We start from the raw sequence: 22893 nt of genomic DNA on the forward strand, positions 1-22893 counted from the left end.
CGGGTTCGATTCTCGGCCTCATCGGAAGTTTTCTCCAGTCGGGGACTGTCCATTGTACCGACCATCACTTCATCATCATTGACACGCAAGTCGCCCGGGGTGGCGTCAACTGAAAAGACTTACACTTCGCTGGCCTAACTTCCCCAGGTGGAGACTGCCGGCTACAGGCGCCACACGATCATGAAGTTCAGTGGTTTTCTCCAGGCAGTAAGTTGAAGGCGTACCAAGGTTGGTCGAAATCGATCCAGTGGTTTAGGAAGAAATTTTCCACATACATACATACGTCCACTTTTATAGTATGTATGGATTTACATCAAACCACGGATTATGAACTGGACATAACTGAGAAAAATGTTGTAGGACGTTCTTACGATATCAAGGTGGTTAGGGGTTTGATGGGACTGGTAGTTATCCTTACCAATATACAGGGTGTTACAAAAATGTACGGCCAAACTTTCAGGAAACATTCCTCACACACAAATAAAGAAAAGATGTTATGTGGATATGTGTCCGGAAATGCTTAATTTCCATGTTACAGTTCATTTTAGTTTCGTCAGTATGTACTGTACTTCCTTGATTCACCGCCAGTTGGCCCAATTGAAGGAAGGTAATGTTGACTTCGGTGCTTGTGTTGACATGCGACTCATTGCTCTACAGTACTAGCATCAAGCACATCAGTACGTAGCATCAACAGGTTAGTGTTCATCACGAACATGGTTTTGCAATCAGTGCAATGTTTACAAATGCGGAGTTGGCAGATGCCCATTTGATGTATGGATTAGCACGGGGCAATAGCCGTGGCGCGGTAAGTTTGTATCGAGACAGATTTCCAGAACGAAGGTGTCCCGACAGGAAGACGTTCGAAGCTATTGATCGGCGTCTTAGGGAGCACGGAGCATTCCAGCCTATGACTCGCGACTGGGGAAGACCTAGAAGGACGAGGACACCTGCAATGGACGAGGCAATTTTTCGTGCAGTTGAAGATAACATAATGTCAGCGTCAGAGAAGTTGCTGCTGTACAAGGTAACGTTGGTCACGTCACTGTATGGAGAGTGCTACGGGAGAACCAGTTGTTTCCGTACCATGTACAGCGTGTGCAGGCACTATCAACAGCTGATTGCCCTCCACGGGTACACTTCTGCGAATGGTTCATCCAACAATGTGTCAATCCTCATTTCAGTGCAAATGTTCTCTTTACGGTTGAGGCTTAATTCCAACGTGATCAAATTGTAAATTTTCACAATCAACATGTGTGGGCTGACGAGAATCCGCACGCAATTGTGCAATCATGTCATCAACACAGATTTTCTGTAAACGTTTGGGCGGGCATTGTTGGTGATGTCTTGATTGGGCCCCATGTTCTTCCACCTACGCTCAATGGAGCACATTATCATGATTTCGCACGGGATACTCTACCTGGCCTGCTAGAACATGTGCCTTTACAAGTACGACACAGCATATGGTTCATGCACGATGGAGCTCCTGCACATTTCAGTCGAAGTGTTCGTGCGCTCCTCAACAACAGATTCGATGACCGATGGATTGGTAGAGGCGGACCAATTCCATGGCCTCCACGCTCTCCTGACCTCAACCCTCTTGACTTTCATTTATGGGGGCATTTGAAAGCTCTTGTCTACGCAACCCCGGTACCAAATGTAGACTCTTCGTGCTCGTATTGTGGACGGCTGTGATACAATACGCCATTCTCTAGGGCTGCATCAGAGCATCAGGGATTCCATGCGACGGAGGGTGAATGCATGTATCCTCGCTAACGGCGGACATTTTGAACATTTCCTGCAACAAAGTGTTTGAAGTGATGCTGGTACGTTCTTTTGCTGTGTGCTTCCATTCCATGATTAATGTGATTTGAAGAGAAGTAATAAAATGAGCTCTAACATGGAAAGTAAGCGTTTCCGGACACATGTCCACATAACATATTTTCTTTCTTTGTGTGTGAGGAATGTTTCCTGAAAGTTTGGCCGTACCTTTTTGTTACACCCTGTATATACAGTAATCAAGTGGTAACAACGTCGCAATTCGTGCGTCAGTGCGTGTATGTGTATGTGTGTGTGTGTGTGTGTGTGTGTGTGTGTGTGTGTGTGTGTGTGTCAAGGAGCGCGGGGCAGCAGGTCCTCCCAGCAGACGGCTCGGTACCACCCGGCGCTGCGCAGTACGGTTATGTCATCTGAAGTGACGCGTGGACACGCGAGGCATCAGAAGCACGCTCGCAGCCGGAGCTGGAGAGCAGACGTCGCAGAGAGAGCAGCTCCAGGCAGCCACTGGAGGCGGGCGATCGCGGGACATGTGTGCTGGCGCGTGCCTAACACGAGAATTAAACCGCCGCACTTGCTGTTTTGCGCCGGGCCTGCGCGGGACGCCCCCTGACATCTCCATTGCCGCCCCCACCGACGCGCCGCTCCGCTACTGTGTAATTAAACTAGTGGGCCCGCGCGACGCCCAAACTTGTCTGTGTCCGCCGCCGCCGCTGCCGCCGCCGCCGCCGCCGCCGCAGCAGCCGCCGGCCCGGAGGGAAAACTTAACGGACTGTGTGATTGTTTCGGTTTAGATAGGCCGCCCGTCCCCGACCGTGCCGTGGCCAGCGCGCTCCTCCGGTATGCGGCTCGGCTGGTCACGGAAGGGATAAACAGTCCTCCCCCAACCCCCACCCCACTCCCCAAACCGCACCGCTACCCTCACCACGCTACAGAAGGCACAAAATAACTTGGCACTTTTATGGCAGCAGAGGAATAGGTAGGAGTCGGATGACATGATGCTGGCACGTATCGATCGAGTCTTGCTACGTCCCTCACACAGGTGACTAGATGTGTAGCTGTTGAGTAATTGACATCCCATATGAACCAAGGGGCTACCAACAGCGTCTCCTCAACGACCGTTGAGAGAATATTGCTGCGGTTGGACCTCTGCAGTAGGTGCCTTGTTCACGCACCCATGCTGACGAAGACTGGAATTTAAACGCCAGTACCACAACCTGACGTCACTGAGTGGCGACAGGTGGCGTTTTCAAGTGAATCACGTTTTATGTTCCATTGGCCAGCAGGTCGTTGGCGTGTATGGCGTGAAACGTCTGAATGCGAACACTTGGCAATAATCGTCGGAAGGATCCAAGCTGGAGCAGGGGTCGTTATGGTTCAGGGAATGTATTCGTGACGTTCCTGGGTGATGTCGTCATTCTGAAGGACACGATAGCATCTACCAGCATGACAATGCAACAAGTCAAACAGCTCGCAGTGTACTTGCTTGGTTCGAAGAGCACCAGAATGAGGTTACCGGACTCCTCTGGCCAAAAAACCCCCGGAATTAGACCCAATCGAGAGTGTGTGGGACCACCTCGATCGGACTGTCCGAGCCGTGGATCCTCAACGGAGAAACCTACAGCAGCTGGCGACGGCGCTGGAGTCGGCATGACACAACGTCCCTGTCTGTATCTTCCAGAACCTCACCGACTCTTCCCGCGCTCCTCGCAGCGACCCGCCTTGCTGAGGCGTTTGACATGTGGCCACCCCAATGCGAGTGGACACTGTATTATGTATGTTACCAACGTTCCATCACACGGAACTGTAGCAACCACTGACTCCGATGTCAACAGGAGTTAAAGCCTACAATTTTCTGCGAATTAGCGCGCAGAACACGGCTTTCTACAGTGTTATAGGTATGAGTGGAAACACCCAAACGGGTTTTTATTTTGTTACATCGCGAGCGCGCGTTGCTGTTCCACCAAATGAGACACTATAGCATTCCAAACGGAACTACGTACTCTTACAATGAAATCAAATACCAGGAAAAACAGCAGCACAGTGCTTACACGCACATGAGCCCTTGCACTGAAATATACCTCCATAACTAATATTGTACTAAAAACGGCTTAAATCTTTAGCGTTAATTTGGGTGGCCACCTTAACTGGACAGAAAATACAGTCTCAATGTATAGAAAGACTTTCGTTTGCTTCTACTCCCTCCGTAAATCTTTGAATGGATTTCCCACACGAAGTAAAACGCCAACTTGTTCTGTGATTCGTTCTGTCTAACCTTCACTGTTGCGATATGATCCACCACAACATGAGTAGTGAGAAATGTAGACTGTTGTAATTAACCATGAGCGCCTGTATGCGTTATATCTGCAACATCTGTCTGTTGGACCACGTCTATGATTCCTAAGTGCAGTTGGGATATATGTGAACAGGTAAATTGCACTACTGTTATTTTCCATGGCTGGTTCACCGACTCCTGAGTGCGAATGCACCACCGTACCTCGCATGAGAGATCACGTGCCTTCCTTCTGTCTCATCATTGATCGCAACACACACAGTAGCTCATTTATGCTGTAACCTAGATGTGTCCATCCGCAAAAAAAAAAGAAAATTGCAAACTACTGTTATTGCTGCAGCCCTCATCTGAAAAAAGCTACCCTACACTTTGCCCAGATTCAATCTCCAGTTGCATTTAAGAATAAGTTTTCAAAAGTTAAAGTAATAAATAAAATGATACAAAATACTAAGTGTTGATGCAAAATAAAGTTAATTCATGTTTTCCATATCTCATATAAGTAAGAAGGGTGTTGTAGATTAGTATGACATACACTAAAGCGAGCTATTATTGTAACTATAAATAGCGGCAGCAGTGTGAATTCACCCTTCGACATTAGTCCAATTATGATAATGTGCTTTTTTTTGCGCTGAAGATTGGAACACAATGACTGAAACCTATTTATGCAACAAATATAATTAGCGACTGATTACTCTACCATTTACTACTTTAAATGAATAATGATAATGAATACAGTCGCTAGGTATAATTGTTTCCATATGGAAACAAAAGCTGATTCTCATATTCACAGTACCTCCCGTAATTTTCAGACATTACGTCACGTATTACACACCGTTCGCCGCAACAGCTCGATCTTACAGAGAGGAAACATTATACTAAATAGACGATATTAAAAGCATCCCATCAAAGATAACGGTAAATCGTTTCCTTGACGGCGTTCGTTAATCCTTACTTCCCGCATGCGCCACGTTTCCGTTCCTTGTATCACAGATCGCTATCGCTTTGCTTAAGCCCATGTGTCAAAAAAGATTTATGTGAGTACATTTAAAATTATCGGAAGCAATCACAAGCAAGTGAATGCCAGTAGGTGATTAAGCAGACCACCATGTAGTACATTCATTAATAAAGGCTATCATTAATGTCCGCAATGTAGTTCCACCTGTCTTGCAAACGGCCGCGCAACGCTTTCTCTGTTCCGTTACATAGTTTAAATTTCTACGACTCAGAATCTCCTTATCGTTGTCCAGTTGCCATGAATGAGTGTCGCTAGTTCTCAGTATCAGAGCAACGATCAATATTCGCTCGTGTGAAAAGTAGTTCCTAAAGGACGCCTTAACCTTCTGCCCATATCGGTATTACTGTTAACATTTAAAACACTATCGAGTATCTTCTTTCGGTTTCACAGTTATTTCGCCTGCTGTGTTTCCTGTAGTAAGGTACATAAGAGAGAAACAAATGAACGATAGACGGACACAAAGAGAAAGTCGCCTGCAAACGGAGTTGTACTCGATTATCTGTTTTCTTGATGGCAACAGTGTGTAATCGATTTGTCTACAGTTCTAACAATGTGTACACTTTGTATTTACGACTGTTGGTATATTAACTGTTCCGGAGTAACATCAAGCGCGGGCATGTCTGCCTGGAACGTTACAGTAGAGAAGGCTGTGAGACGACGTCAGTCAATTGTACGCAGACTACGACGACACCACAACAGGAGCGGCCCCTATACGAAGACAATATAAGCGCCCCTCCGCCTAGCCGTGGCCGAACTAGAAGACGAGTCGTGATATAAACGCTATAGCTGTGACTTGTGAACTGTGTTATTTGCTTACATGGAAGTTGTATATATCGAATAACATTGATTATTTGCTTGTCGCCAGTTGCTTGTGAGCCATCTTTGTAAATATGCAAAGTTAAGTATTGTCAATTTAACTTACTGTGGTAAACTCCACTACAGTAGAGTCTCGATAGTTCGAGGTTAGCGAGACCGGAACCACCTCGAACTATCGAAAACTCTGACTATCCAAATTTAAATGGGAAAAAGAAATATTATGATAGTGCAAGTAATACAGGTAAAATATGAACTTTATTAAAATAGAAGTATTTACACATGCATTTGCATTGGCAGAATAACAATTTATTTAGACAAGTAATAGTGAAGTGTCTTTTGCTTGGCGAAGCTGCCACGTTTCCTCGCGGCAATGTCACGCCACCGTCTCAGGGGCAGTAGGTCAGTTGGTGTCGCCTCAGGCTGTTGTTCCACGTAGCATATGGCGGCCTCGAGAGCAGCGTAACCATCGGTGTGACTCATCATCGGTGCAGCCTCTGCCTCGTCACTCTCACACTGCGATGGAATGTTAACCATATCAATTATAGAAGAGTCTGTTACTTCCAACTGTTCGTCCGAATTTAACCACTCGCCTACTTTCACCTCCTCTGCCTCTTCACACCCTGGCAATCTTCTGATTAAATTACACAATGGTTGATCGTCCTCATCTGCTAAATCTTCAGTTTCTGTGTCTGGCATACTTTCCTGTAGAATTTTCTCCATGAAACTGTGTCTGACTTTATTTCGCTCCAAGATTCGCTAATCCAGTACACGACGTCCTTCAAAGTCACTTTCTTCAAAGCTCCTACAATGCTTTCGTTGTCTTCGGAATGCAGGAATGACTATAGCAATCGCCGTCGATACTTTTTTTTTAGACATTCGAGAACGCCCTGATCCATGGGCTGAATGAGACAGGTAACGTTTGGTGGGAAAAACAAGGCGCGGATACCGTCGCACTGCAGTTCTCCTGCACTTGGATGAGAGGACGCATTATCCATGAGTAAAATTGCTTTGCATGGCAGTCCCCTTTCTTTTAAAAAATTCTTGAAATCACGTACCAATGAGTTAAAAAACCAGTTCTTGAAGATTTCCTGATACATCCACGTATTATTCTGATGTGTATAGACAACCGGAAGAGCTGAGATGGATACATTCTTGAATGCTCTTGGCTTGGCAGACTTCCCAATCACAACTAGTTTTATTTTGTGGTTTCCAGTTTCATTTGAAGCTGCCATAACTGTGAGCCAGTCTTTGCTTTTTTTGTGCCCAGGAGCACTTTTTTCTTCACAAGAACAAGTGTTCCTGCTGCTAACATTTTAAAATCTAGCCCAGTTTCGTCACAGTTATATGTTTGTTCATTAGACAAACTTTCGTCAGTTATGATTTTTTTAAACTCGACGATAAATTTTGAAACGGCCTGAGCGTCACCAGAGAGTTTTTTTCCACATACATCTAGTTGACGCACCCCATACCTCTTCTTCCACTTGTAGAGCCAGCTCACACTAGCGGCGAAATTGTCATCTCCTTCCTGCAGCTGGTTCCTGAAAAACAAAGCTTTTTCTTGCAAGATTCGGCCAGAAATCGGAGCACCCTTCTGTCTCTGTTGGGTAAACCACATGAACAATGCCTCACTTGTTTTCTCGAAGTCTGACTTCTTTATACTTCTTCGAGTGAGAGATTCGTGTGAGGATTTCTGTGAAGAAAACTGTTCCAATTTAAGTCGGTTTCTTCGCCAGTCACCAACAGTAACTTCACCGACACCATATTCGAGAGCAAGTTTTTTTTATTGTTTCTCCTTTGTCGAGTCGTCTTAGTGCTTCTAATTTTAGATGCAAAGGCACAAATTTCCTCTTTTTTGTTACTCGCCTTTGTAACGTGTACAACGGAACACACAGTCAACAAAGAAAACGACACACAACACTGTACAGTGCAGGTACTGGGAACTACAGCAGCGTATAAACTCCCCAGTTTTGATCGGTTGCCATACTGACAACAGATGTTCGTGCAACAGGGCAGCGAGCTAATCGTCGGTGTTGACTGCATTGTTGCCTGCTTTGTCACTGAACTGTACTCTCCCTATCTATCTTTTGCAATGATGTTTTCATTATTTATCATGTCAGTAAAAAAAGAAAGTAGATCGTTGCAATTTTTTTTTTTTTTAAAGAGGCTCGGATTATTGGAAACTTGAACTATCGAGACTCGAACTATCTAGACTGTACTGTAATAAGATTTGCTTGAGTTCTTGTCTAGCTGTCCGAGAAAACAGCTTCCTATGCGCCCTCTATTAGACCTCGAGGATTCACAAACAAACCCCGCTCCTCGCGGCCTCAGAATTTTCTTCTGTGGTTTGCTGACGCCTTATTCTCCCTTGTCTTTACTTTGTAGGGATATTCACTTGCTTTAACAGTCTATTATCGTGTTGTTGCTAATCAGTGTTTGCAGGTGGGCGTTGCAGAATTTTTTTTTTTGCTTTTTTACTTCTTTTTCTTGCTTTCTTGCCTTTTTCTTGCATGTGTCTCTTCCAACATGCCCACCCTTCCAATACCAACCCCCGCTCAGGCGTCACAGCTGCCAGCGTTAGATGCAACACAGGTTACACCGATGTTTCAGTTCCAGACGCAGCAAATATCTACATTGCTCAACAAGGTGCAGCAGCTATTGGCCAACACTGTGCGCCTCATGGAAGAATTATCACCTGCAGCAGCTACACCGCCTTTTCGCCAGTTGAATTGGGTTCAAATGGCTCTGAGCACTATGGGACTTAACATCTGAGGTCATTAGTCCACTAGGACTAGGTCATCAGTCACCTAGAACTTAGAACTACTTAAACGTAACTAACCTAGGACATCACACAGATCCATGCCCGAGGCAGGATTCGAACCTGCGACCGTAGCGGTCGCGCGGTTCCAGACTGAAGCACCTAGAACCGCTCGGCCACACCGGCCGGCACGGAGATCATCAGTTCGGTGGCAGGGATAACAGCGGTGAAAGAGTAATGGAGTTCCACAATAAATAACAGGTAGTAACTGCTAACACGCTGTTCAAAACTCGCTAGACGCTGAGCTATATTAGAAGAAGTCTCGAAACCATAGGATGGTTCCACCTCGAAACACAGACAATCTTCACAGTTTATATCAACTATAAAAATATGTATAAAGCTTGATTTCGTGACCTGTACACACTGGATCTGAAGATGGCAGCTTAGTCCTGTCGAAACTATTAAACCAGTGTACCTAAACGCCATCAAGACAATAAACACCTCATACCTGAAGCTTTCTTCACACTAACATAATTTAACTGTATCTAATATAAAATATCGTATGAATACGGAGAAGATAAGGAGACAAAGTTGAATATATTTGGAAGTCTTTATGGAGCAATTAATAGAACTTACGAGCGTCAAACGAGGAAAGACAACTGAAATGTTATAAAACAGTCTCATTGGCAACTATGGTATACGGAAGTAGATCGTGAATAAAAGACAAGAAAAGCAAATAGGAGGAATAGAAATGAGAGATCTTAGAGTGGTGAATGGACGTGAAAGAACAGATATAACAGAAACTGAAGATATTCTAGAGAAAGTGTATGAAAACAAAAAGTAACAGAGTGAAAATTTACAAAGAATGGATCCAAAGAGACTACTACATCATTTAAAGATCCTTATGCCAAAATGGAAGAGAGATCCTTGAAGACAGAGGAAAAGATGGGAAGCTTAACAGGCCACAATTGCCCCAGTACGAAAAGCGCGGAGGAATGAAGAGGAGGCTGTGTGTGAAAATACAGTCCACATCGGTACTGTTGAACTCTACGTGCTGGACGATTTAGAGCAGCATGGTGTTGTGAATCTGTTGAAGTGAATATGTAAGTCACCTAGGGCGATTAAAGGTAACACTGCAAGAAACTAAAACTTCCTGGCAGATTGAAACTGTGTGCCGGACCGAGACTCGAACTCGGGACCTTTGCCTTTCGCGGGCAAGTGCTCTACCAACTGAGCTACCCAAGCACGACTTGCGCCCCCTCCTCACAGCCTTACTTCTGCCAGTATCACGTCCCTTTGGTAGAGCACTTGCCCGCGAAAGGCAAAGGTCCCGAGTTCAAAAAATGGTTCAAATGGCTCTGAGCACTATGTGACCTAACTTCTGAGGTCATCAGTCGCCTAGAACTTAGAACTAATTAAACCTAACTAACCTAAGGACATCACACACATCCATGCCCGAGGCAGGATTCGAACCTGCGACCGTAGCGGTCGCTCGGTTCCAGACTGTAGCGCCTAGAACCACACGGCCACTCCGGCCGGCGTCCCGAGTTCGAGTCTCGATACGGCACACACTTTTAATCTCCCAGGAAGTTATCAGCGCACTCTCTGCTGCAGAGTGAAAATCTCTTACTGCAAAAAACTAATTACTGTTAGTAAAATTGTATTCGCTGTCAACAACACCGTACATCGCCGCTTCGTTCGGGGGGACAGGATGGCTCTTGAGGGATGTGTCGGAGAACGAATTTCGGGCGACGGATCGCGCAGTGCTGACAGAGACAGAAAGAGGAGAGAGAGAGAGAGGGGTGGGGGGTAGAGTTGAGGGAGGGAGGACTGGAAGGATACAACGACAGCGCCGGGAGGAGAGACAGGGACGCGATGCCGTAATATTACTTGAGTTAGCTGCAGGCGAGGAACATCTTGCGCCTTTCAATCGAGCAGCAGCAGAAGGTGGCAGGGGTACGGGCGGACGGGCGACGGCGCGGCCCCTGGATTACGTATCTATTACGCCGCGCCGCTGTTCACAGCTCCCAACTCTCCGCTCCAGGAGTCGAAGGGCGGGTTGGGTACGAGCTGAGTTCGGGGCGCAAACTTTTCGCACGGGGTCGTCGAAGCGGCGTCGCCGCGAAACTGCCAGGGGTGGAGGCAGGCGCAGGATGGCCACCGGTGCGACCCGGCGGCGAGCGGTCCAAATTTAAAGTTTCCAATTACTCTGAAAGGCTCCGTGTGAACAGAGTCGTAACTCGCACTAGTATCCGCTCCAGGGATCGTGACCGCCGCTGACCCTAGAGCTGCGAGTACAGCAATGACAAGCCAAGTAGCTTCAGCCTCCTGAAGCGTGCAGGTTCACCTTTAGCTGGAATCCGTATTCATACCAAGAGAGGTCCCACGATGATCAAGGCACTGGACTCGCATTGAGCTTGGTTCAAATCTGAACATCCACATTTGGATTTCTCGTGTTCTCTGTTCAGGATGAGCTGTAAATCCATTGCCACAAGCGACCACCGGATTTTTTTCCTTTTTTTTTTTGTTTTTTTTTTTTTTGTTTTTTTGAGTCAATCTTCTGACTGGTTTTCATTTCACAGTAAAACCTGCACCCTACGCCCTCAATTATTTTCAGGTCTATAAAAATCACTGTCTTCTTCTACAATTTTGTACCCTCTTTAGGTCGCTCTAACAAATGGTTCAAATGGCTCTGAGCACTATGGGACTCAACTGCTGAGGTCATTAGTCCCCTAGAACTTAGAACTAGTTAAACCTAACTAACCTAAGGGCATCACAAACATCCATGCCCGAGGCAGGATTCGAACCTGCGACCGTAGCGGTCTTGCGGTTCCAGACTGCAGCGCCTTTAACCGCACGGCCACTTCGGCCGGCTTCGCTCTAACACCATGGAAGTTATCCCCTGGCGTCTTAACAAATGTCCTATAATCTTGTCCCTTCTTCTTGTCAGTGTTTTCCATAGATTCCTTTCCTCGCCGATTATCCGGAGAACCTCTTCACTGATTACCTACAGACAGCATCCCGACACTTCGCCTGAAGATTGTAATATTAGTAAGTATCGCCTAACAAACATTAATATACGCTCAACAGTACACGCCTGATGGCCTAAAGTTATCGAACAATTGTAAAGTAAAAGAAATGAACCATCGCATAGCAGCGACAGAATCTATTATTCTTTATCTTTGTCGTTCTTGCGCGGTGCCTGGAAATCTCTATGTATATGTATCGATTAATGACATAAAAAAAAGAATTCTGTTGTTTCAAGACAAATGAGGCAATTGGCGCCTCACCTTTTACTGTTTGTATTCCATGAAAGGCGGACGCGGACTTGCTGCGTTCCGCAACGGTATTTATATTTCATGTGAAAATATTGAGTGAATATGCTAATTGCTATTTTTCCAATCAGAAAACATGTAGTTTCTTGTAACTGATTACGAACAGATAGCATCTAGAGGACATTTTGACTGTTATGTATAAAGTATTTAACCACAAAGGTCATCTATTGTAATTTAATATAGAAAGATACGCAGCATTAAAAAAAGTGTGTTAAAGATAAGTGTGCTTATTTTAGTAAATTAACCTTGATGATTTCCATCTCCTCATTTACTTAATTGATAATTATTTTGTCTTAGTTCATCACCAGAATTACGATCACGCTGATGGGCCGAACGCAGCATGAGGCAGAAGGAACATTATCGTTTTCCTATTATTCCTGAACCAACTTTTTTTTTAAATTGTGTAGTGTTGCATTTATTTTAAAGTCTATAAATTTTGTGGTCCCTTACTGTTGTTCCGGGTATGACTACATCGCGAATCTAAAAATGCACATAAATGATAATGTTTCTCTTATTCAGGTATTTAATGTTCAACATATGTTATTATAATAGTGTAATCAATGCCTAATTCTATTGCCAAGTGGCTCACCAAAATATTCACTTTTTCGACATTTAAAAAAAATATATATTAAATAACAATTTTTTTTTTTTTTTTTTGACCCCCAAGAGCAACGCTACAAGATGATGGATACGCAATCCATTGAAACGTTGCAAATAGAAGACCACGCCACTCGGCTGAAATACGCCGAGAAAGCCTGCAATTAACATCTATCCTTCATCTTGACCTGGCGTGTATCGGTAGATGTCTTATAAGAGCGGCTCACCGTCAGTTGAGCACAGATGTTGAGAACGTACTCATAAGACGTTATGCTATATGTTAAGGCATTTTGTTGGGTATGATGACGTAATTGTGAATTTTTCTTTTTCTTTTAAATATCTTGTAATACATTTGCACTCAGTATCTAACGTACTTTATGCTTGTGCTACCATATTTTTGTTCTTCGTTTAGCAGATGTTCTAAGGATAGGCTAGGCTAGAAGGGCGTCAAATATTATTTTTGTTTAATAACAAGCGTTCTTTGGTTTTAAGCGACCCTTTAGACCGTTTATAAAGGCACTCAGAATTTTCGTAATTGTCTCAGGCCTTCTGCACAAGGACACGACATATCACCCAAAAGTAATACATTCTTTATGTCGTCCGGAAACGAAGCTCTAAAACAACAGCAAAGAGACACTTTGCAAAGCATCAAAAGTCCGTTCTGTACAACGTCCAGAATGGAATTACATCTCCTCCCTTTCACCCTCGGCCTTATGCAATGCCACCACTTTGAAACTTCCAAGACACTGCTTAAATTTAGTCTAAAATACACAGACGTGACAAAAGTCATGGCATCGCGATATGCACACATGCACATATACAAAGGGCGGCAGTATCGTGTACACAAGATATGTTAGGGCAATGCTCTCATTTGTACTCAGGTGACTAATGTGAAAAGGTTTCCGACATGATTATGACCACACGACGGGAAGTAACAGAATTTGAATGCAGAATGATAGTTGGAGCTAGATACGTGGGACATTCCGTTCCGGAAATCCTTAGGGAATTCAATATTCTAAGATCTACAGTGTCAAGAGTGTGCCGCGTGTACCAAATTTCAGGCATTACCTCTCACCACGGACAACCCAATAGCCAACGGCCTTCACTTTATGAGTGAGTGCTAAAACATTCAAGAAACACTGCGTGAAATGACCGCAGAAAACGATGTGGGACGTACGGCGAACGTACATGGCGTAACAGTGTTTCACAATTTGGCGTTAATGGGCTAGGACAGCAGATGACCGACATGAGTGTCTTTACTAACAGCACGACATCACCTGCAGTGCCTCTCCTGGCCTCCTGATCGTAACGGTTGGATCCTAGAGGACTTCAAAATCGTGACCTAGTCAGATGAGCCCCGATTCAATTGGTAACATCTCGTGGTTGGGTTCACGTGTGGCGCTGACCTCACGAAACCATGGATCCAAGTTGTCAACAAGGCACCGTCTAAAGTTATAGTGGCTCCGTAATTTTGTGCGCTGTGATAACACGGAATGGTCTGGGTCCTCTGGTCCAACTGAACCAATCATTGACTGTAAATGGTTATGTTCGGCTAATTGCAGACCATTTGCAGCAATGTATAGACTTGAAGTTGCCAAACAACGATGTAGTGTCACCGGACCACAATAGTTCGCGACTGGTTTGAAGCACATTCTGGACAACTCGAGAGAATGATTTGGCCACCCAGATGGCCTGACACGAGTCCCATCCAACATTTAGGGGCCATTATGGAGAGATCAGGTCCAGCACCGGCAAAACTTTCGCAAATATGGACTGCTAGAGGAGCAGCATGGCTCATTATTTCTGGAGGGGACTACCAACGACTTTATGCCACGTCGAGTTACTGCACCACAACGGCGGAAAAGAGGTTCAACACAATATTAGGAGGTATCCTATGACATTTGATACTGCAGTGTACTAAAAAAGTGAAGTTATTGAGCTGTACTGTTCACTGACATGTCCAGTTGCTCGTCATCCTGCATCCTTTAAAATCATGCTTTGTTCTCATTTCGATCCACAGGAGACATAGCTTAATGCTTGAACTGAACAGTTGTCACCAGTTGACCTTATTACTGACATCTTTAATTTGATAGCTGCCGGAAATCGATCATCGCACTGAAGAGAACAATAATAAATCCACTGCCATAACAACCACTATTACGTGTCGAATTACACCTTTTCCTTCTGAATTTCCGCCCGTTCGCTGAACAAGTCGTGATAAGCAGGTCGGTAATCTAAGTTAATATTGGAGAGAACAGACCTTGCCCTGGGCTATAATACCGGAGCGTGCAGCTGTTCCGGATCGCAGCAACCAGATTATTAAGAATGCCCCCGCCTCGCGTATTTGCATGCCGCGACGATGGATTTTAATTAGCCGCCCCCACCTGGTCGGGTCGTCGCGACGCCCGGGGGCGGGGCAGCTTCGGCGTCGGTGCGGCCCTTCGGCCAGCTCCGATCTTAACGACATTGTCCCCGCTTCTTCGCGCCTTGCCATTCGGTTCTCCCAAGAAATCCGCCGCCCCCACCGGCGATGCCGCACCGTCGCCTTCCAGCCTGCCGCTACACCTACTACAACTACTACTACTGCAGCCCCCACCACCACTACCACCACCACCACCACCAACGCCGCCGCCGCCACCACCACCTCCGGTTCTCGCCTGGCGAAGGCACCCCACACCAAGCGCCTTTCATTAACTGAAAGCCAGCGATTTCTGCGAAATTAAAATTGCCCCGGGCCTTGTCTTCCGCTCGCCAGCGAACAATATCCACTTTATTTAAAAAGGACGACACCCAACGTGAGAGCGGGGGCGCCTTCCTTGTAAGTTTGCGCCGTGGCGCCCGAGGGTGGGACGAAGGATCCGGCGTCTCCGCCTCCGCCTCGAGGGCCGAAATTACTTACCGACTATTGGATGAGATCCGGAAATGTAATCTCGCCCTCGGGCGGCGTACTTAGACGTTCGGTGATTAGGACGCCGCCACGCTCGCAGGCGCGACCGCGCCGTCTCCCGTGATATCCTCCCCTCCCAACCCACCCCCTCTCCACCCCCCACCCACCACCACCAGCCCTCGTCTTCCAATCTGACTTTATTTCTGCTCTCATCGGCGGTCGGTTTTCCGAGCTCTGCTCGAACGCGTTACGCTCCATTGTTCCGAATTTTCGCTGGTGGATCGCCCTGCTACGCCCCCTGGCGGGCAGTGAAGACTTCTCTCTCCTCGCGGCCTTCATTACTGAGTGAGAGACATTTATATATGTGGGTGGGGAGCAGAGAGACGACACCACGCTGATTGTTTTGCTGAAGGACGCGGCACCAGTTTTCGTGGAGGTCTTGTGCATTCTAAGGGAAGCTCCGGACAACGACTTGTGCTATTCAGTGCTCATATTCCTCTGGGAAGTGCTTTCGTTGCCGTTGTAACGTCCCCTTAGAAAAATTTATGAATTACTGTGCCGATAAACCTCTTACATTATTTGATTTTCAAACAGCTGAGCAGAACTGAACGTACTCAGACATTTCGTTCATTATCTATTCTGACCAACACTAAACTGACACACAATATTTTTAGCGCAACACAATCTGACTTTCAACAATCCCTACAAAAGAATGGCCCTGACTAACAATAACCTGTAACTTTCATGAATCACTTAACCTCACAAAAATCTTCGTTACTCGAACTACTGCAATACATCGAGCGTCAATACTGCCAGCTAAATAAAACATTCTAACTACTGAAGGCACTAACTACTGATAGGCATAGTTAGCAAATGAAAGATATATATATATATATATCAGCTCATAACATCCAGTCTTACAAATTTACTGTCCCTTATGGACACACGTCCAGATCATCCGTTCTCAAAATGCTGCCATTTCTCTCCCCACATCCACCACTGCTGGCGGCTCACCTCCAACTGCGCAACGCTACGTGCTGTTCACATCCAACTTCCCAACACTACAATGGCGAATATTCCAACAATGCCAACCAGCCACAGACTGCACACAGCACAGACAGTGATTTTCATACAGAGCGCTAGGTGACATTATAATCAACATAAAAACCTAAGCAGCCTACTTACACTGTGAGGATCCCAGACATAAATCTCCAAATAAGTATTACCACATTTACAGAGAGGTACAACAGTTCCTTAACTTCGACTACTTTGTGATCACAAATTTTGATGTTAAGTTTCTACCTGTTCCCATTTTCCTGGTTCTCCCTTCTTTCGTTTTTCCATTTTACGCTCAATCCATATTCTGAATTCACTAACGGTTTATTCCGATCAACAGGTCCTGTAATTCTTGTTCACTTTCAGTGAGGTTAGCGATGTCATCAGCGAATCAATCCTGTCATTGATATCCTTTCACCCTGACTTTTAATTGGTTGTTCCGGGGGAGAGGACCAATCAGCGAGGTCATCGGTCCGATCGGGTTAGGAAAGGATGCAGAAGGAAGACGGACGTGCCCTTTTAAAGAAACCATCCCGTCATTTGCCTGAATCGATTCAGGGAAATCACAGAACACCTAAATCAGGATGGCCGGAGGCGGGTTTGAACCGTCGTCCTCCCGGATGCGAGTCCAGTGTGCTAACCACTGCGCCACCTCTCTCTGTCCTGGCCTTTAGTCCCACCCTGGAACTTTTCTTTTGCTTCTGTCACTGCTTCTTCGATGTTTAGATTGAGCAGTATGGGCGAAAGGCTGCATTCCTGTTGTACACCCTTATTAATCCTAGCACTTCGTTCTTGGTAATCCAGTCTTGCTCTTTCTTCTTTGTTCTTGCACATGCTGTATATATAACCCGCCTTTCCTTACAGCTCATCCGTTTTTCTCTCAGAATTTCGAACATTCTGCCCCATTTTACATAGTCGAATGTTTTTTCAAGAGCGACAGATCCTGTGTATCTGTCTTGATCTTTCTTCTGTCTTGCTTCCATTATCAAACCCAACGTCAGAACTGGCTCTCTTGTGCCTTTACATTTCCTAATCCCAAAATGAACGTCTTCTAACAGATTCTCTGTTCTATTTTCCATTCTCCTGTAAATACGTTAGCCCATCTCTACCTGCCCCCCCCCCTCCCCTCTCCCTTCCCCCCCCCCCCCACTCCCCAGAGAGAAAGTTCGACCTAGGAGAGCTCTATGTGGCCTAACAATCGCACATCAAAACCATACACACTTGATTCTCCCGCTGACGGCCAGTGCAACATCCGACTGCATTTCACTGAAGTGACTGTTCTACACGCCTTGGCGAAAGGCGCTCTTGTTCCAACGCTGCAGCTGTCTGTGCATAATCACACAACTGTGCATATATTATAAGCAACAACGTTAGATAGTAATGAGAAATAGAAGAAATGAGATTAACGATAAAATTCACATAAAAATTGGGAAGCATGCGACATAGGAAGCGAAGGAATTCTACTACCTTCGAAGCAAAATAACTGACACCGGAGCAGGCGAGGAAAGTATAAGAAGCAGCAAGCAAAGACAAAGACAGAATTCGTAGTTAGATTACTGAGGAAGAAAATACGAATACATGCATTTGGAGTGCAGAGTTATAAGGACGTTAAGTATCGACGGAGGGGGAGGGGGGCGGGATGAGAAGAGAAGAAAATAAAAGCGTTTGAAGATGAAAATAAAGTAGTATGATCACGTAATAGATAAGGAGTCCCTGTTTGGAATTAGCGAGGAAAAGAGTGGTTGGACAATACTGACTGTTAGAAGAGGACGATAATACGACGAGTGTCAAGACATCAAGGAATAACTTCCATGCACTAGAAGGAAGTGTAGCGGGCAAAAACTGTAAGGGAAGACAGAGACTGCAATATGTCCAACAAATAACTGAGGACCTTGGTTTACACGCTTCTCCGGAATGAAGAGGCTGGCGCAGGATAGAAGTCGTGGGGGGCTGTATAATAGCAGTCAGAAGACCGGTAACAACAATCTAAATATTACATACTACCTAGGTGAGAATGGTACCCATGATCTCCAATTGATTAGGTATCAACTCTACCCGAATATATTTCTAGATTCAGGAAAAACAAAACGACTAGAGATAGGACGTTCATAACCACAGGACAGGACAAGTCCTGCGTAAATGATTACCATCTGAACCATGTCGGCCTGCGGGTTCAAGGTCCACATCAATATCGTGGCGCAGCACCACGTACTAGCAAAAAGTGCTTCCAGCTCTCGTTGTCGCTATAAACCGAATGAAATGGATCACTCTGACTTCAGCAGACGTGCAGGATGCTGCGCAGATTTATGAACGAACTGTACCGTCAAATCAGTGAGTATGGTATGAGAGAATGTGATACATCCATCAGGGAAATTGCTGGGACGAAGTGTTTCGGCAGTGCATCGGGTATTTACAGAATGGTTCACGGAAAGATGTAGAACACGACGAGATGGGTCGAGTCGCACCACCCAGACCACCCTCCCCCCTCCCCCCCCTCCCCTCCCCTGAGAAGATCATCACCTCATGCGAATGGCGTTGCAGGACAGATCTGCTTTCGCCACCGCTCTGGCGCAACAGTGGAACAGCGTAACACATCGTAGACAGTCAAGGATGAAAATTCGTCGCAGTTTATTACGGCATGGGTTATGAGCTAGTCGTACATTTCTTCGCCTACCTTTGACGAATGTGCAGACACATGATAGACGGCAACTGCGTATGTAACGGCGTCGCTGGGGACAGGAATGGCATCAGGTAGTGTTTTCGGACGCATCCAGGTTAGTCTGAAAATGATGGACGCATTTCGCTTCGTCACAGTGAGCGGGAGCGCCATTGCAGTGACTGCATTCGCACAAAACATACAGCGCCAGCTTATGGTGTGGAGTGCTATTGGCTACAATCGCAAATCACAGTTGGTGCGTGTCCAGAGCACTGCGGCCAGTGTGACCTACTCGGATGTCATCCTTCTTCCCGTAGCCATACCCATTCTGTACAACACTCGAGAGCCATTTTCCAGCAAGACAATGCACGACTACATGTTGCTTTTCAAACATGTGCCTGCGTAGTTTCACAGGATGTCAGCCCTTTACCCTCGCCCGCCAGATCACTAGATTTGTCGCCAGTCAAAAATTGTGGTGTATGGTGAATCAATGGGTCCAGCGCTAAGACCCAGTGCCAACCACCATAGAGGAACCTTGGGACGAGGTGAATGCAGCATAGCTATACCACAGGACCCATTCGCAACTTATACGTTTCGTGCCATTGTGCATGGAACAAGTTATCAGGGACCATTACATACCCTGTGTGTGCTACGCAACAAGGCACATGTTGATCCTAGGTGACTGAAATGCTAATCATTTGCTTCAGATCATACCAATGCACATGTCCTGTGAATGTGAACGTTCTATCTCTAGTCGTTCAAGGCGTTCTATTTTTTTCTGAATATGATTGTACTTTGAGACAGTTTTCCAATAGGAACAGTGATTAAGTAATAAAGAATATGGTTAGTCACAGAGAGGAACATACACAGGGTGTAATGGGTGTATGGGTGGCACCTTAATATGTAGATACATCAGTGTACTGATTGTTTTTTCTCTGTGCTGATCAGTCTTAACACAATCACATCACAACCTTTACGACCTAATGTCTTCTGCACAGTCATAACTGCACCAATAAGTAGACTACATCTGTTACTTTAGACTAACCTTTTTGTGTACACACATTTACACTTGAACACCTGACTTGCTGTCCAGAGGAAAATAAGAATTAATGACCACCTCTTGCCATATGTACTTCTAGGTACTACCCAACCTAAAAACATATGACTTGTGGCAGTTACAATTATTACTCTGCAAATGAAAAAAATACTGATGTAATGTTGTCAGTACACCACCCTCAGTCATGAATAAAAATGTCTGCACTTATACCTGTTACACATTTTACATTTTTTATTTGTAATTTGCACCTCCCTCCTCGCCACTAGTACACACACACACACACACACACACACACACACACACACACACAAACACACACAGGCTTTTCTTGTAAGACAGAGCTTCACAACAAGGCCCACAGCTGAAAACACTGTGTTTAATGGTCTTCCCACAACTATGTCACAGACTTTATGAGCTGATGTTTTCTGCACGGTCGTAAGTACACCACTAAGTGAATTATTCCTGTCAGGATAGACTATGACACAAGCTCTGTGACCTGATGTTTTCTGTACGACCGTAACTACACCACTAACAAGGGGAAGGCGTCAGACATGGCCAACAGATTCGGCTCAAATTTGGCAGGTCGCTTGTGTACAACCTAAAACGAAGGACTCTAAGATATTTTCGGCCAACACACCCGCAATTTTGAGAAAACTACCCCTAAAGGTTGTGACGAGCAATCGACTCAAAATTGGCGGGATCGATAGATAATTGTAAATAGAGCATTTTTCATCATCAGGTATGGTGTCCACAAACGCAAACTTTTCCACAAATCGAGGAAACAAACTTTTACAACTGCCGCTTCTGTACCCACACGGTAAACACCATTCGTCGACAGCGCCCACAGTGCAACGGGCAAGGTAACTGGTGGGGAATCGGAAAACCCGGGTTCGAATCTCGAAGAAACCTAGCGGATGTTATTCTTTTCGTTTGTATTTTTCCATATCTCAATTGATAGAGATAGGAGGGTTAATTATTATTATTATTCCTTATTGATTTACTTACCTTATTAACCCTTCTATCCCTATCAGTTGAGATATGGAAAAAGACAAACGAAAAGAAGAACATCCGGTAGGTTTCTTCGAGATTCGAACCCGGGTTCTCCGATTCCCAGGCAGTTACATTTTTTTATCTCATTTTGTTCCACATTGTTCGTTGAATTTGTTTGGTGCGGACTTCCGATGGCACCCGTTTAGATTCTATGTTGATTCATTCACTCAGTTTTTTTGTTATGGAGGGTAGCTAACCCCTCTGACCGACCACGCTGAGCTACCGTGCCGGCGTTACCTTGACCGTTGCGCTGTCGGTGCTGTCAGCAAAAAGCGTTTACCATCTGGGTACAGGAGCGGCCGTTGTAAAGGTTTCTTACCTCGATTTCTAGAAAAGTATGCGTTTCCGGACCCGGTACCTGGTGATGAACTGGAACCGCAAGACCGCTACGGTCGCAGGTTCGAATCCTGCCTCGGGCATGGATGTTTGTGATGTCCTTAGGTTAGTTAGGTTTAACTAGTTCTAACTTCTAGGGGACTAATGACCTCAGCAGTTGAGTCGCATAGTGCTCAGAGCCATTTGAACCATTTGCACCTGGTGATGAAAAGTGCTCTATTTACAATTATCTATCGATCGTTCCAGTTTTGAGTCGATTGCTCGCCATAATCTCTAGGGGTGATTTTCTCAAAAACACGGGGGCGTTGACACAAAATATCTCAGATTCTTTCGTTTTAGGTTGTACACAAGCGGCCTGCCAAATCTGACCCGAATCGGTTTGTAACCTCCCCCTCACTTATCGACCTTAATGACAGTGAAAAATGAAACCGCGTGTACCTAATGGGAATTTTGGAAAAGCAGTCGTCACCGAAGTTAACCTGTCGGTAAAGAGGGAGGAAAGGGTTACATCTAAATGAAAGGAAAAATGCAAGTGAAACTGGTGGAAATTAATTTTGAAATAGGGATAAAGTTAATAAAGAAAGTAAACGTGCGGCCGTTACGTTAACAATCAACTAGCGGTAATTAGATACTTGAGATTTGGGGGAAATTACGGTCGCCAGTCCTATGGACAATTACTATAATAACTGAAAAAGAAAGGTTATTACACATATAATTAGCACTAGAAGCGTGGCGACTGAAGGTTGACACGTGTAGTGTGAAAACTGAAAGTTTGTCAGAAGTAATAAATTTCGCTACACTCAATTTAGCAAAAGAATTAATGAAACCGGAAAATCGAAAGTTAATTTAGTGACTGAAGTTAATAGTGAGCTTTCTTTTGAAGCACATCGAAATACAGTTAGTCTTGGACTACCTCAACAATCATTTCTAAAGCTACTTGAATCTATGCAATTTAGAAAGAAGAGATTTAACTTTGAACTTGAATTAAACGATTCTGAACAATTAACAATAGTAAAATTTAATACGTACCAAGCTGAGCTGCAGTCACAGGTAAGCTAAAATACGGTAACAAAACTCGCACTCTTAATTTGTGCTTGTGTAATCTAACTATTGTAGCCAGCTATGTATACTTACATTGAACTTTGAAATTAAAGCAGTGAAATGGAATTATGCTGGCGTTTGAATTTCAACGACACTCGGGTTCATTTCGGAAAAGGATGGGACCCTGCTTGGCAATGCAATTGGGACAATGAGCAACAAAGGTTCA

This window comes from Schistocerca serialis, chromosome 9 (genome assembly GCF_023864345.2).
Source record: "Schistocerca serialis cubense isolate TAMUIC-IGC-003099 chromosome 9, iqSchSeri2.2, whole genome shotgun sequence".
Lineage (NCBI taxonomy): Eukaryota > Metazoa > Arthropoda > Insecta > Orthoptera > Acrididae > Schistocerca > Schistocerca serialis.